The sequence below is a fragment of the Danio rerio genome, chromosome 6 (assembly GCF_052040795.2).
Source record: "Danio rerio strain M-AB ecotype USA chromosome 6, GRCz13ab, whole genome shotgun sequence".
In the NCBI taxonomy this organism is placed as follows: Eukaryota; Metazoa; Chordata; class Actinopteri; order Cypriniformes; family Danionidae; genus Danio; species Danio rerio.
In genome coordinates this window covers 41,340,833-41,354,996 of record NC_141026.1, presented here as the reverse complement: position 1 = coordinate 41,354,996, position 14,164 = coordinate 41,340,833, and positions in this window count along the sequence as shown.

Sequence of the window (14,164 nt, the reverse complement as noted above, 5' to 3'; positions counted from 1 at the left end):
GTGGCACTGTGCTGCCTTTGAGTGCTCTGAGGTGTGGGAGAGGCCAATTGCATCACCCGCAGCTTGTAGTAAAGAGTACTGTTAGGAATGGTACAGCATGGACACAGTCTCTAAAAGTCTCCAGTAACACCTAAAAATATTCGCTAGTAACGTTTTCGCTGGGGGGTCTGAAAATTCACTAAGTTGGCAACACTGGCTGGCAGTGTATGGGGTATATGCAGAGCTAGTGTTTCTTCCCATACTGATAAACTTCCGGTGAACTGTTAATGTGACTTTTTTCCATTTATACAATTCTTTTTACAGCATCCATGTTGTAATGTAATTAAAATATAATCAGTTAAATAGAATTTGGCATTCACTTAGTTGCTCAAGCATAAAAACGAGACGAAAAGCTGTTTACTTGCATGTGCCCATCAGGATTGACAGGCTAGCGCAGAAGCTCTATTAAATATGGGGTAAAATAAATGTTAATATTTTAATGACATGGTGGGGAGAAATGTAATTAAATGCAGTGCTTCTTGTACAATCTGAAACCCACTTTATATCGGATATCACTCAGCCAGTGGAGATCGCTGATTTTTGAAGAAAACAGTCCTTAAACTGGCCGATTTTGTTATGGCAAACTGTTCACCGGAAGCGCTTAACCCAGGTAACTGACAAATTAAAAATCCTTCCGCATATACTCTATTGATTGAAGCACTCACACCTCGTGCATGTGCAGTATGGAAGGGACATTCCATTATTCTTGGGGGTCCCAGTTTTAAAGAAAGTATTAACTTTAAAATATTAACAGTTATAGACAAAGTTTACAACATACAATAGGAAATGTATAAAAGAGTTACATGATTAATTTAGGCTTCTTGGCGTTGGTCGGGACCCCTTAATTCCCCAGGGCCCCAAGCGGCTGCTTGCCTCGCTATTGGATTAGTTCGCCCCTGATCAGAGGATACTGTAGATCCGACACTAAATATCCTTCAAAACACTAAACACTTAAATACACTTTATTAATAAATTAGATGTAATTTAAACTAATAAACACATGACCGAAGCTTGTATTACACAAATTACAGTAACATTACCGAAAAAGTTGACCAAAAAAAAGTCAATGTATAATTTGCACTCTGGCCTACGGGTAATAGCGGTTCAGTGTTTATTATCCAGTGGGATTATGAGTCATCTATACTGGTCATTCGGTTTACTTCATCTCATTACTGAAATGTCCTTCATCTGGACAAAGCTGTCGGTAAGCTATAGAAACGGTGACATTTTGATTAACATCTGTAGGAGCCTGATTGATGAAAACTTGCTTTTAACAAAAGAAAAATGGCTTACATTTAATGTGTGCAGTCTCTATAGGTGAAATATTCCTTCAAAAAGTTTTGCACAGGTCAGAAAACCCTTTTGCAGATATGTGACCTATTAAGTTTGTTTCTGTGTGAGGACGCCTTTATTTCTCTCTCTCTCTCTGTCAGGCTTTAGATTAAATCATTAATGACATTTGCTACAAGATGCCTCGATTACAAGCGCTTTAGTAGTGAACTCGGTGTTGTGAATGAAAAAAAGGAATTAAAAAAATAAATCTGAGAAAATTAATTAACAGTAACCATGACAACACAGTGACCAGAGCTGGAGTTTTTTCTTCAGTGCAGGAGTGACAGCTAGTTTGTGACAGCATAGCAGAAGAGAATGTGCCTGCAGTCGTTTATTTTATCTAACACAGTAATCCCATCTTAACATAAACACAGAAGAAAATAATTTACAGTCCTGTACTAAATAAATCATGGACAATGTACTGTGGTAAAAAAATGATGAGAAGTGAATAAACCAGACAGTAGATTGCTGAGGAGAGAAACGGATTAGGATTAAATGCTGCAGGATGTTTGTTGTGGTTGTTTGTTTACTTTAATGTTATCAAAAGGACTATACATGACATTCTTTTTCATACTCTACATCCACAACATATTCAACAATGTGCATCGTTGTGTTTTAGCTTTTTAGAATTCAGTTTTTAAAAGTGCAGTAAATGTAATCCTCAAATATTCTACTGTAGCTCCACAAAAACATTGTATTTTGTAGATGCAACTTATTTGCGTGGGTTTGCTCTGGGTGCTCCGGTTTCTTCCACAGTTCAAAGACATGGACTATTGCTGAATTAAATAAAGTAAATTGTCAGTAAAGTATAAGTGTGTGGGGCGACGTGGTGGCACAACACAATCTCACGGCAATTCGTAACTTTTTGATTTAGTGGCTGATTCGTATGAATTTGTACAATCTAATTCGTACAATTCAGTACGATTTGCTTATCACCTAATGACGGTTGGGGTTAGGGGTGGGGTTAGGTGCCACGCCTCCTTTTTAAAATCGTGCATTTTCGTACGACTGAACTCGTATGAATTCATAAGAATTAGCCATTAAACTGACAAAACGTAAAATACTTAAACTTCCTTGTGAGATCAGGTTGGGTGGCACAGTGGGTAGAGCTGTCGCCTCACAGCAAGAAGGTCGCTGGTTCGACCCTCAGTTGGGCCAGTTGGCATTTCTGTGTTAAGTTTGCATGTTCTCCCCATGTATGCATGGGTTTCCTCCGGGTGCTCCGGTTTCCCCCACAAGTCCAAAGACATTCGCAAAAGGTGGATTGGGTTAGCTAAACTGTCTGAAGTGTATGTGTGTGAATGAGAGTGTATGAGTGTTTACCAGTGATGGGTTGCAGCTGGAAGAGTATCCGCTGCGGAAAACATATGTTGGATAAGTTGGCAGTTCATTCCGCTATGGCGACTCCAGATTAATAAAGGGACTAAGCCGTAAAGAAAATAAATGAATGTATGAGTGTGTGGATGGGTGTGTATGGGTGTTTCCAAGTACTGGGTTGCAGCTGGAAGGGCATTTGCTGCATTAAACATATGCCGAAATAGTTGTTGGTTTATTCCACTGTGGTGATCTATGAAATAAGGGCTTAACCAAAGCAAAATTAATGAAATGCATCTTATATTTGTTTTTGTTAATGACAAACCATTTGTCAGTTAAATTAAATAAACTGACAGTCAATATAGATGATTCATTTAATGTAAATACAATCTTTTCGACATTACATGAATATAACAAATGTTTTAATGTTTCAAAAATAAAGCCTGTTATGGCAGAACAGGCAATGATGGACATCTCCTACACTACTTATTTTGCTAATCAAGTATAAAAATGGAAACATAAACGATAAGGCACATGAGAAAATGTAGTCTTTTTTTAAAATAACCGTTACAGCTGTTGTGCAAAACTGGACATCGTGACAAATACTAAACCAGACACAGGTGAACATAGTCAGTGGGTAGCCATAAAAACGAAATCACACAATAAGTTTCCTCAGTACGAAAAGTGTGACAACTAGCCTTTAATGGCAGGGCAGGCAAGTAAAAGGTGATATATTTCCAGTTGTTTATGTCAATAAACAAATACAAAGATGTAATCCAACAAAAACAAACTTAGGCAAACTTAATGGAAAATGTATAAAGCGTAGACCGACATCCACACAGAAGACCCACTCAGGTTTATTCTGAATATGTACTCCTATATACATTTCTGGAGAATAAAATACATCCCAGGAGCTATGTTTTTTGTGCAGTTTTTGTTTTCACAAATCAACCAGAGGCCACTGAGTTTTTTCAGATCTCAAATTTCTCTCATGAGTGCCATTCGCACATGCTGTTAACCTCTGTCAACTGACTGACCAACCGACTGATCCCCCCACCCCCCTCCTTTCCTAAACCCAACCCATAGTGTTTTCAAAGCACAGATTGACCTGCTTCCCTAAACCCAAACGCAGTGTTTTAAAAAGCAATCCAGAAAAAGAAAAGCCCTCGCCTGATTTTTACCACGTTTTCAGATTTTGTTTTTGTCTTGCCCACTTTCTGGAACCGTCCTTTGCCAGACTCAAACCCCGTTGTCATGGTCAAGTTTGCTCTGAATCTTAAGTCTGCAAACATACATGTCGAGTCACCAAACAAACTGGTAACATCAGAAAAGCCGTCCATACGGAGGTAAGCAGTCAGCTGGTAAGCAAGAAAATGAATGGCGTCATACCGCCCCATTGCATTCGTTTTAAAGATGAAATGCAGTCATACGTAGTTCTGGCAACATAATTCACAATCTCCACAAACGTTATAGGGCTACATTTTCCAATTGTGACTGGATACAGCCTTTATGATGCAAGCTGAGACTGCATCACTCAGCGATGCAATGTCAGACACAATGCTCTCAAATGGAGCTAGTGACGTCACTGTGACGGGTAGGGTTAGGGGTGGGGTTTGGTGAGCCCATTAAAAAGCATTGGATGCAGTCCAGATTGGACTGCACCAGGTCTGCAGCCAGACCCCTCTCACATTTTCAGACATGTTTGTTCCTAACTCAAAAACATTCCCATTATTAATTATCATCAGGTTAAACTGAGACTGTCATGTGTTAGGCTTGTTTTTTAAACTTTTGTTTGTATTTCCTTAATTTACATGTTTCAGTGTCCCCATAGTTTCCTTTTATGGTTATTTATTGGTTCTTGACTATGTTCACCTGTGTCTGCTTTAGTTACTCAAAATTTTAAGTTTACATGGCATGGCTGTACATTTTCTGTCTGTCAGTGGGGATTTTCCAATGACATATTCTGTCCTTTAATCATACCCAAACACTACTCCCACATAAAATGTTCAGATTTTTTTTTTTTTTTACATTTTTTAAAACACTAGTATAGTATATGAATCATAAGCTGTTTTCCTCACGGAGACCAAAAAAGATTCTCACACCACCAAAAACACCAGCTACTACTACATCGATATATTGACAATTTCTTCCAATATAAAAGGAATACCAGAAGCACAAAACCCCTTTTCCTAGTTTCACTTTTACAGTAGATTTTACTGAGCGCCTGGTTTTTATTTAGAGTATGAAAAAATAAAATCCAAATTCATTAACATAACAAAGCCCTGAACATTGTAGAGCTTAATTAGGTTTTGAATTATTCTTTCTTTTGATTCCAGAGCAAGAAGGAAGGCTCTTAATGATACACCAACGCTCCACAGTCCTCGTGAAGCCGGATTTGGATACAAGGGACTCGGAGCTGGAAAACATAGCTTAGAGGTAATTAAGTCTGGTTGTTTGCATTGAGAACAAATGATTCCCCTCAGTTCCCACCATTTCCATTACCATCAAAACAAGTGATTACTTTACGATAGTCCTGTCAGTGGAAGCAAGAGTCACTTGTTCCTGCGTATTTGTGTGAAAGTGTGTATGTGTTTGCTAAAGCGGACATGAAGCATTAGGACAGTTCGGAAGTACACCCACACTCACTACAGTCCAGTCAGTGCTTCTCAATGGTGAATGACACCTACCATCCCTTGCTTACGCAAATAAACTCACAAACTTTCACACACACACAAACATAGCCTCTCTCTCTCTTACTCTCTCTCTCATGTTCTTTCTTATAGCCTAATATAATTTCCTGGAATTTTTCCTGCGTTTCTGATATCATCCACTCACCAAACATGGATCTGTATATTTTTTTCTGTATTCAGATTAGATAGAATCAATCAATGCACAAAAACCTTGGCTATTGTCATCATCATTATCATCCTTTTGCTTATAGCATTACCTCTATTTAATTGAATAGCACACTTATTATTGACATATTTAGTTTGGTTGTACTCTTTCCCAGTATCATCCAGCTATTGAGAGGCTGTGCGGCTGAGGTGCTTCAACCTCAGATATCCACCTACACACACACACACCGCTTTAAGTATAGATCAAGGAGAGGAGAGCTGCTGAATACTTCCTCTGTCCATTCAGACAACCCTCATCAAGAAAAAAACCTTTCATTGTCTGTTTCACGGTCAACGGTCATTGAAAGTGTTTCCTGAGCATTCATTAGATTTTCTGCCCCCTTAGAGAATTTAACCCACGAAAACATCTGTTTCAAAAAACTTTTTTAAAGTTGTAAAGTTTCTAAAGATGATGAAGCGCTTTCCTTGAACCCCGCACAGCATGACAATAAGCGGCAGTGACAGATACCTGAATTTCGAGGCTTTCAGCGTAATTTAATTTGATACATTTGAAGAATTTAAGCATCGCTGAAGGATGATTAGTTTGAAATATTTACCCTCATGGTGGATTTAGCAAATGCATTTAATGTTTTAATTTTTTTTTATAAATAAGCAACTCTTTTTAAATGAGTGAATGTAAGACAGTGTCAATTTTCTGAATAATCTCTCACATTTTACCAGTTTTGCTGCATTTACTCCTTTTTTTATTTAAAAATAGAAATTCTAGAAACTTTATACCACTTATAAGCCACACTGATGCAAAACATAATGCGTAGATCACGCCATTATTGAGTCAACTTGAATTTAAATGTCCATTATTCAATCCATTGTAATTATTGGAATTTAATTAAATACCATTGTCTTTATAACTCACTATTGCTCAAAAACAGATCATATTCATTTTTAAAATAATTTTGTTTATATCAAACTAGAATTATATGATTTAACGTGCATAAACTTTTACTTTCAAATAAAAGTCATTTTTTTATATTTCAATTGTTGGTCATAAGAGATAATAACTACGGGTCTTTCTATAAAAGTGGCACAAAAATACTGTCCCTATATTGGAAAAAAAAATTATATATATTATTCTTTTGTAATAAAAGTAAGCAATATAAATAATATAAAACAACCAAAAATATGTGTTCCAAATGTTTTCCAAATGCACTTAAGGTAATTTTACTAATATATTTTGACACTTAATTGAAATCATTTCGAATTAATCCAAATGTAACAGAGGCCAACTAGTTAAGTGCTGTGCAGGTAAACCTCACTCTTTTGAATCCGAAAAAGTGCTCTAGTGGCAGACGGTAGAGGCCATGGTCTTTAGCCTCTTGTTGGAGTAACCGACTTCCATGCAGAGAGTCGGCAATTTGATCCTATCTTGTAGTGGGTTAGGTGGTGTAGAACCGGCGGGGTAACATTGGTGCCGTGACCCGGATGGGAGTGAGGTTTATGGGGGTGAGTGTAATAGAGGCCAGTTAGTGAAGTGCTGTGGAGGTAAACCTCACTCCTCTGAACCAGAAAAGGTGCTCTAGCGATAGACGGTAAAGGCCAACTCGATCCCTTCTCGAAGTGGGTTGGATTGTGTAGGGCTGGCGGGGTTATATTGGTGCTGTGACCCGGATGGGATTGAGGTTTCGGGGGGGGGGGGGTAAGGGTAACAAAGGCCCACTTTTGAAGTGCTGTGCAGGTAAACCTCACTCCTCAGACCCTAAAAAGGTGTACTAGTGGCAGACGGTAGAGGCCATGGATTTCAGCCTCTTGGTAGAGCAACCAACTCCCATGTGTAGAGTCGCTGATTAGATCCCATTTTGGAGTGCATTGGGTAGTGTAGGAACGGCAGGGTCACCTTGGTGCCGTGACCCAAATGGGAGTGAGGTTTAGGGGGAGTGAGTGTAACAGAGGCCAGCTAATGAAGTTCTGGGCAGGTAAACCTCACTCCTCTGAACCAGAAAAGGTGCTCTAGCAACAAACACTAGAGGCCACGGTCGTTAGCCTCCTTATTAGAGCAACCGACTGCCATGCGGAGAGTCGCCGGAGCAATATCGCAGCTCGGAGCAGGTTGAGTGGTGTAGGACCAGAGGGGTTACACAAACACTTTTTTTAAGTACCAATTCCCATTATTAACTACTGGCATCTTACCTGCATTATTAGTAAGATAGTGGCTGACTGTAGTTTAGTGCTGATATAAATGATCTAATCCTAAATCTCTAATTCTATACCCAATATTTAAACGCAACTATACCTTACTAACTATTAAATTTACAATATTTATTTTGCTGTCGCACATTGCTATTCTTTAGGTGAACAATCAATCCATACAAAATAATCCACTTGAAAAAAGTATGATTTGGTAATTTACAATTAAATTCTGATCATTTGCTTCCACATTTGGAGTGGTGCTCCTCTGTTGACATCTGATTCGTGGGACAATTTAAAAATAAAAAAAAGGGTAAAGATAAAATAATAAATATCATGTCTCTCATCCTCTTACTCAATATTTACACAAGATTTGAATATGTTTGCCTGAGATCTGCCGATCATTCTGTTAATTTAATAACCCATTGCCCATTGGATGCTCCATCCCGAGTCTTCTCCAGCTAATTTTGTGTAATCTAATCATATATCCAATTAAAAGTAAACAAGACTGCCTTCAGTCCTATATAACACATTTTACTATTCCCTGGTGTCCATTATGATAAGTGTCAATTTGGTATATAGCTGACATATTTCCTCACACATGGTGACACACAAAATCACCCAAAGCCCTTTTCAAATTAGCGATATGTTCATTTCCCCTAAAGAGTTTATTATCACTTGATATTGCACTGTGTGTTTGTGTGTCACATGTGAGTCGCCTTTGTGTTTTGTGCCATGCAGTAAGTAGCGAAGTGAAAATGAGAATCACACTTGTCCATATTTCTGCCTCTCCCTCACTCCTCCCACCAGTTTCTGCATTCCCTTCACAGTGAGAAACGATGGCATTGACGCCGGTGCCATTAGTAAAATGTAAAAAGCCCCACGTAACCAGACAACTCAGCATGCTGTGCCAGTCCATGCGTGTGCTGTGAAGACGTTAAAGCTCATATTTTTGCGGTAGTTCATTAGTTTCTTAAAGCGAGACACTGAAGACAAAAACACTCTTTTTTTCTTTCAAGCACCTCTCAATTTTGGGATTTGAGGAGTTTCGGCTTTCATAAAGACAACATCCAAATACAAGTTTAAGTGTTTCTTTTGTCACACTTTATCAATCTGTGCCTTTAGATTTGAATTACAATCTTTTCTAAAGGCTATTTCCTCATCATGTTTTTTTTTGTCCTGCACTGAGCCATAAATGTCCCCTTCAGCAGCTCTTACATCAAACTTATTTTATTCTTTTGTATTCTGAAGGTTTTCTTAATATGTTTGTATATTTTTGGCTGGTTTTATTCATTTTATTTTTTTTAAATGTGCTTGGCAACGCAGTGGCGCAGTAGGTAGTGCTGTCGCCTCACAGCAAAAATGTTGCTGGTTCTAGCCTTGGCTGGGTCAGTTGGCGTTTTTGTGTGGAGTTTGCATGTTCTCCCTGCATTTGCGTGGGTTTCCTCTGGGTGCTCCGGTTTCCCCCACAGTCCAAACAAAGACATGCGATACAGCTGAATTGGGTAGGCTAAATTGTCTGTATTGTGTGAGTGTGGATGAGTGTGTGTGGATGGAAGGGCGTCCACTGCGTAAAAATGTGCTATATAAGTTGGCGGTTCATTCCGCTGTGGCGACCCCGGATTAATAAAGGGACTTAGCTAAAAAGAAAATGAATGAATGAAAAATGTGTTAATTGTGCAGTGTGAATTTCTTTTACTCAAATGAAATTTTCTGAATTATTTGTGCAGGAAATGTAAGCAAACGACCAAGTATTTAAATAAGTGATGTATAATTTGCATGTTTATGGACCATTTAGAAAACCTTTTTTCCTTCGTCCCTGGTTTATCAGAGTTAGCCACAGCAGAATGAACCCTCAAATCAGGCCTGTAGCCAGGGGGAGTTCAGGTGATTTAAAAGACCCGCCCCCCACTGACAAAGGTCCAGAATTTCCCATACATGAGCTCATTTGTTTTACTTTTGACTGCTATGCCATCATAAATTGTGCAAATAACTAATCAGGAAAAGCATTAAGACCAAGAGGAATCGGACATAAGTGGAGCCGCCTTTCACTACTGACCTACAGTATAAAGTTTACGCGTAAGTTTTATTCTAAATCTTGGCTTTTGAATGAAAAAATCACACTGAGGAAAGTTAAATGTGATGGTCAGTTTGTTATTTGCCTAATAAATGACAATAGGCCACAGTTTTTTTATTTAAAAGTTTAACAGATTCCTGTTTTTCTAATGATAAATGATGTGATAATTTTTTTTTTTAAATGCAGTTTTTTACAATTGCTATGACACTTTTATCAGTACATTTAACAAGTTTCCTAAACTCTTAACACTGTTAGCACAACATCCGTCTTCGTGGGCTATACAATTAACACATTTCTTGTTGTTTTGACACAAAATGCATCCAGTTAACACAAATTTAAAATGCTTTAACTTCTTTTACACACAAGCACAACCAAGAACAAAACAATGTAATTTTACAGTCAAATTTACAAATGCTTTAACACAGTATGTCAGAACAGATAACACCATGTTCTAAACAGAAATTATATAGGATAAAGTCAAAGTGAACAGCTGTTCTAATTGTGAATTGAAACACAAGTTTATTCCCTGTATTTTATTCAATTGCCAATGAGAAACAGCATATTGCAGTTATATAAATAAAGAATATTTTCTTTATTAATAATTTTTATATATATATAACCGCAATATGAGTCTCTCATATATATATATATATATATATATATATATATATATATATATATATATATATATATATATATATATATATATATATATATATGACAGCTGATTCCCATCTAGAAAGCACACTCATGTCTTGTTTTGGTTTTTCCAATCACATGATCATATGTTCTAATAGAGGACTGTTGAGGTTTTTGAAAGGAACAGTGAGCGCATCAAAGAACTCTGTCACCAATACGTCCATGTAAGATTATGCAATACAGTCATTACTGTACTATACACAGTGTGTTTTGCAGTAAACTACTCTTTAAACCTGGAGTTCATTAGTACATACAGTACATATACAGTACAGGATTTGCATACACTGTGTCTAATTACTTTCAGAGAGTCATGAAGTTAGAGGCCAATCAAGTACCACATGAAATTTTCAATGTTGACAAGGCTGGGGATGTCGCCGTAGGAAAAACATAATAGGCCAAAGGGCCACAGTTACCGTGCCGGGCCACAGAAGATATCAAGTATAATGTGGATGAGAACATGTGGCAAAAGACCGGGCAGTATAGAAGATTACTTTGTTATTTTATTATAATTGTGGTGCTTTTCCTGTTTGCAGTGATGTCCTTCTGCAAAAAAAGTCTGTACTGCAGAAATTCTGTGTCTGTATTTTTTTGACATAAACTGTAAATTTTATAAAGCAATTTTTTTCTTCGTTTTGTATAGAATTTTTGCCGTAAATGAAAGAAAATGCATGCATTTACTTAACCCAACGAAACAAAACTGTAACGAGACTTCAAATATAAGGGCAGAGCTGACAAATAAACTAATGCAGTTTCTGTAATGTCAGCTGATGATAGTGTTTTTATTGTCAGTGTGTTCTGATTGACTGAATGTTTATGTTGGAAGAGAACATGTGTTAGTGTTTTGAACAATAATTTCATTTTGAAACATGATTGCAGTGTTTTGTTAGACATGATGTAGTGTGTTCGTTTATTATTGTATTTTGAAAAGTAGTTTAGAGGTTTAGTTTATAATGTGTGATTTTGAGCATAAAATTAACTGTTTTGCCAATTGTGTATTTTAGGTGTGTTGCTGCGTTAAGAGTTTAGCAAACTTGTTAAATGTATTGAGAAAAGTGTCATAGCCATTGTAAAAAACTGTAAGTAAAAATATATTATTAATATATTCATATATTATTAGTATTTCTTATAAATTAGTCATTCTTTAGGAAATGTTTTTGTACATTAAAATGGTGGTTATGATGACCATCCAACAAAAAAATCCAGGAAAAAAGTGCTTAAAATGTCACTAAAATGCAATATTTGAACCTCAAATAAAAAAAAAGGAAAATTAGGCAAATATCTGCAAAAACTGTCCACTTTTTAAGAAAAAAGAACCACCGCCTTTCACCAGGCTGGCTACAGGCCGGCAATAGATATATGCGGAAGTATGCTAAAGGACTTTTAATTTATTAGTAACCTGCATGGGTCAAGCTTGTCCCGTAAACTCTGTGCTATTACAAAATCGGCGCGTTTAAGGTCTGTTTTCTTTAAAATCAGCGATCTCCACAGGCTGAGTGATATCCGATATAAAGTGGGTCTCAGATTGTACAAGAAGCTCTACATTAAATTACATTTCCCCGCCATGTCTGTAGAAAATAAACATTTATTTTACCCCAGTATATTCGATCTATCTTCTGCAGTAGCCTGCTAATCCTGACTGTCACGTGCGTGTAAACGTCTTTTCATCTCATTTTATGCTTGAGCAACTAAATGAACACTGAAGTCTATTTAACTGATTATGATTTATATTACAACATGGATACTGTAAAAGGAACCGTATAAAATGGAAAATAGTCACATTCATCGTTCACCGGAAGTATATCAGTATGGAAAGAAACATTAGTTCTGCATATACCCTATTACTCTGGAATATGTTTAATGCAGCAGATGCCCTATCAGCACAACCCTGTGCTGGAAAACACCCATATTCTCATTCACACACATTTATGCTGAATGCAAGCAGAATCTGCCTTTGACTTGATTTGCTCACCAAAATCTCTGGATTGTTGGGTGACAATGTGTAAACAAAATCTAATAAATTTACACTATTTTATTTAGAAATGTATTTTCTCCTAACTTTTAACAATAAAAACAAACAAACAAACCAAAAAGGGTTACATTAAATTTGAATTTAGCAATCTCGAAACCATCCCCATCACTCCTTCTCTTCTCAGATGGGATGGCGGGCCAAATCAATGTTTACTATGGACTAGCTTTGGCCCCCGGGCCCTAGTTTAGGCATATCTACTCTATATGATAAATACAAAACAACAACAACAACAACAAGTTATATTTAACGAGTGAGCACTGAGCAATATTTGGCTCATTTCCAACTCTCCAAGTTGTTAGTTGTCTTGTGCTAACATCAGTCTGCCAACGTGACCTATAGAATGTTCATCTGGCTTAGCATTTTTCTAAACATGCTGTGACATTTGCATAAGGCAGATTTGAAATCTGGAGAATATTGCAATGATTGTTTTGCTGAGTCTTTGACAACATTGCAAACAAAAAGTCATCAAATTAAGTTAAACTTTAAGATTTCTTTCATGTTTAACTACAGTCTTTACTTTTTACTTATATTTCTATCACTATCAAGTCCACATTACTATTGAACACATTAATGTGAAATATGAAATATTAAAGAGTGAAATGTTGCAGCGCCCTCTGATGGCAAGTTTAGCACACTGAACAGCCAAGGAAAACATTACGAGACCACTTGAAATTTCTCAGTATCTCTGGACTTTACCGGAATTATATATATATAATATAAATATATATATATATATATATATATATATATATATATATATATATATATATATATATATATATATATATATATATATATATATTTATTTTTATTTTTACTTTTCAAACCATTTTAAATAAGTGTTCAAAATGATCGTAGATTTAATCTGAAAATCTTAATTTCTTTACTATTGAATAAGAGTGATTCTGATTTTAAACACTGTGCTTTTCTTCTCATTTTCTTTTTGTGCGAGTGTTTTTGTTGTTTGTTTTAGTTTTGTTTTGTATGTTAGCATATAGATATGTTTTACATAACAAAGAAAATATATCTTAGTTTTATGGCTTCAGCATTAGATAATAGCCTGCTTCAGGGTGTGTTCACACTTGACATGTTTGATTAAAATTATCTCTGGTGTGATTGTTCTGTTGTTACAACACATTTAATTAGTGTGAATGCTGACATCCGAGCCCTGGTGTGTGCTCTTAAAGGTTTAAAAGATATATTAATTATTATTTTTTTGCCTATTTTCGTAATGAAGAGAACATTTGAAATATCCAAGTATTTCTTTATGTAATAGAAACGTTCTTTCTTCATTGAACCATCAATACCAATAAAGAACAGTTGTTTCGAATCAAACATATCATAAAAGTCTGACATTGTCTGTGTTTAAGTATCATTATCAGGTCCCTGATGGATCTATCAACACAGAAAGCATAAAAAAGGAGAATCAGTAACTTTATTTATTAAGACTTTTTATGCAACCATGAGGAAAAGCTCTATCTTATCATTTCATTATCATCTGCAATTTGATCGAGTCCTTCTCAATATTTCATAGAAGCAAGACTCTTAACTGTGTCCCATCCATAAGGGCTGCATTTCAACTGGCCATTTTTCCCCCTAGTAGCGGGTTTTGAGCACTTCAGCTTGGAAAAAAAACAC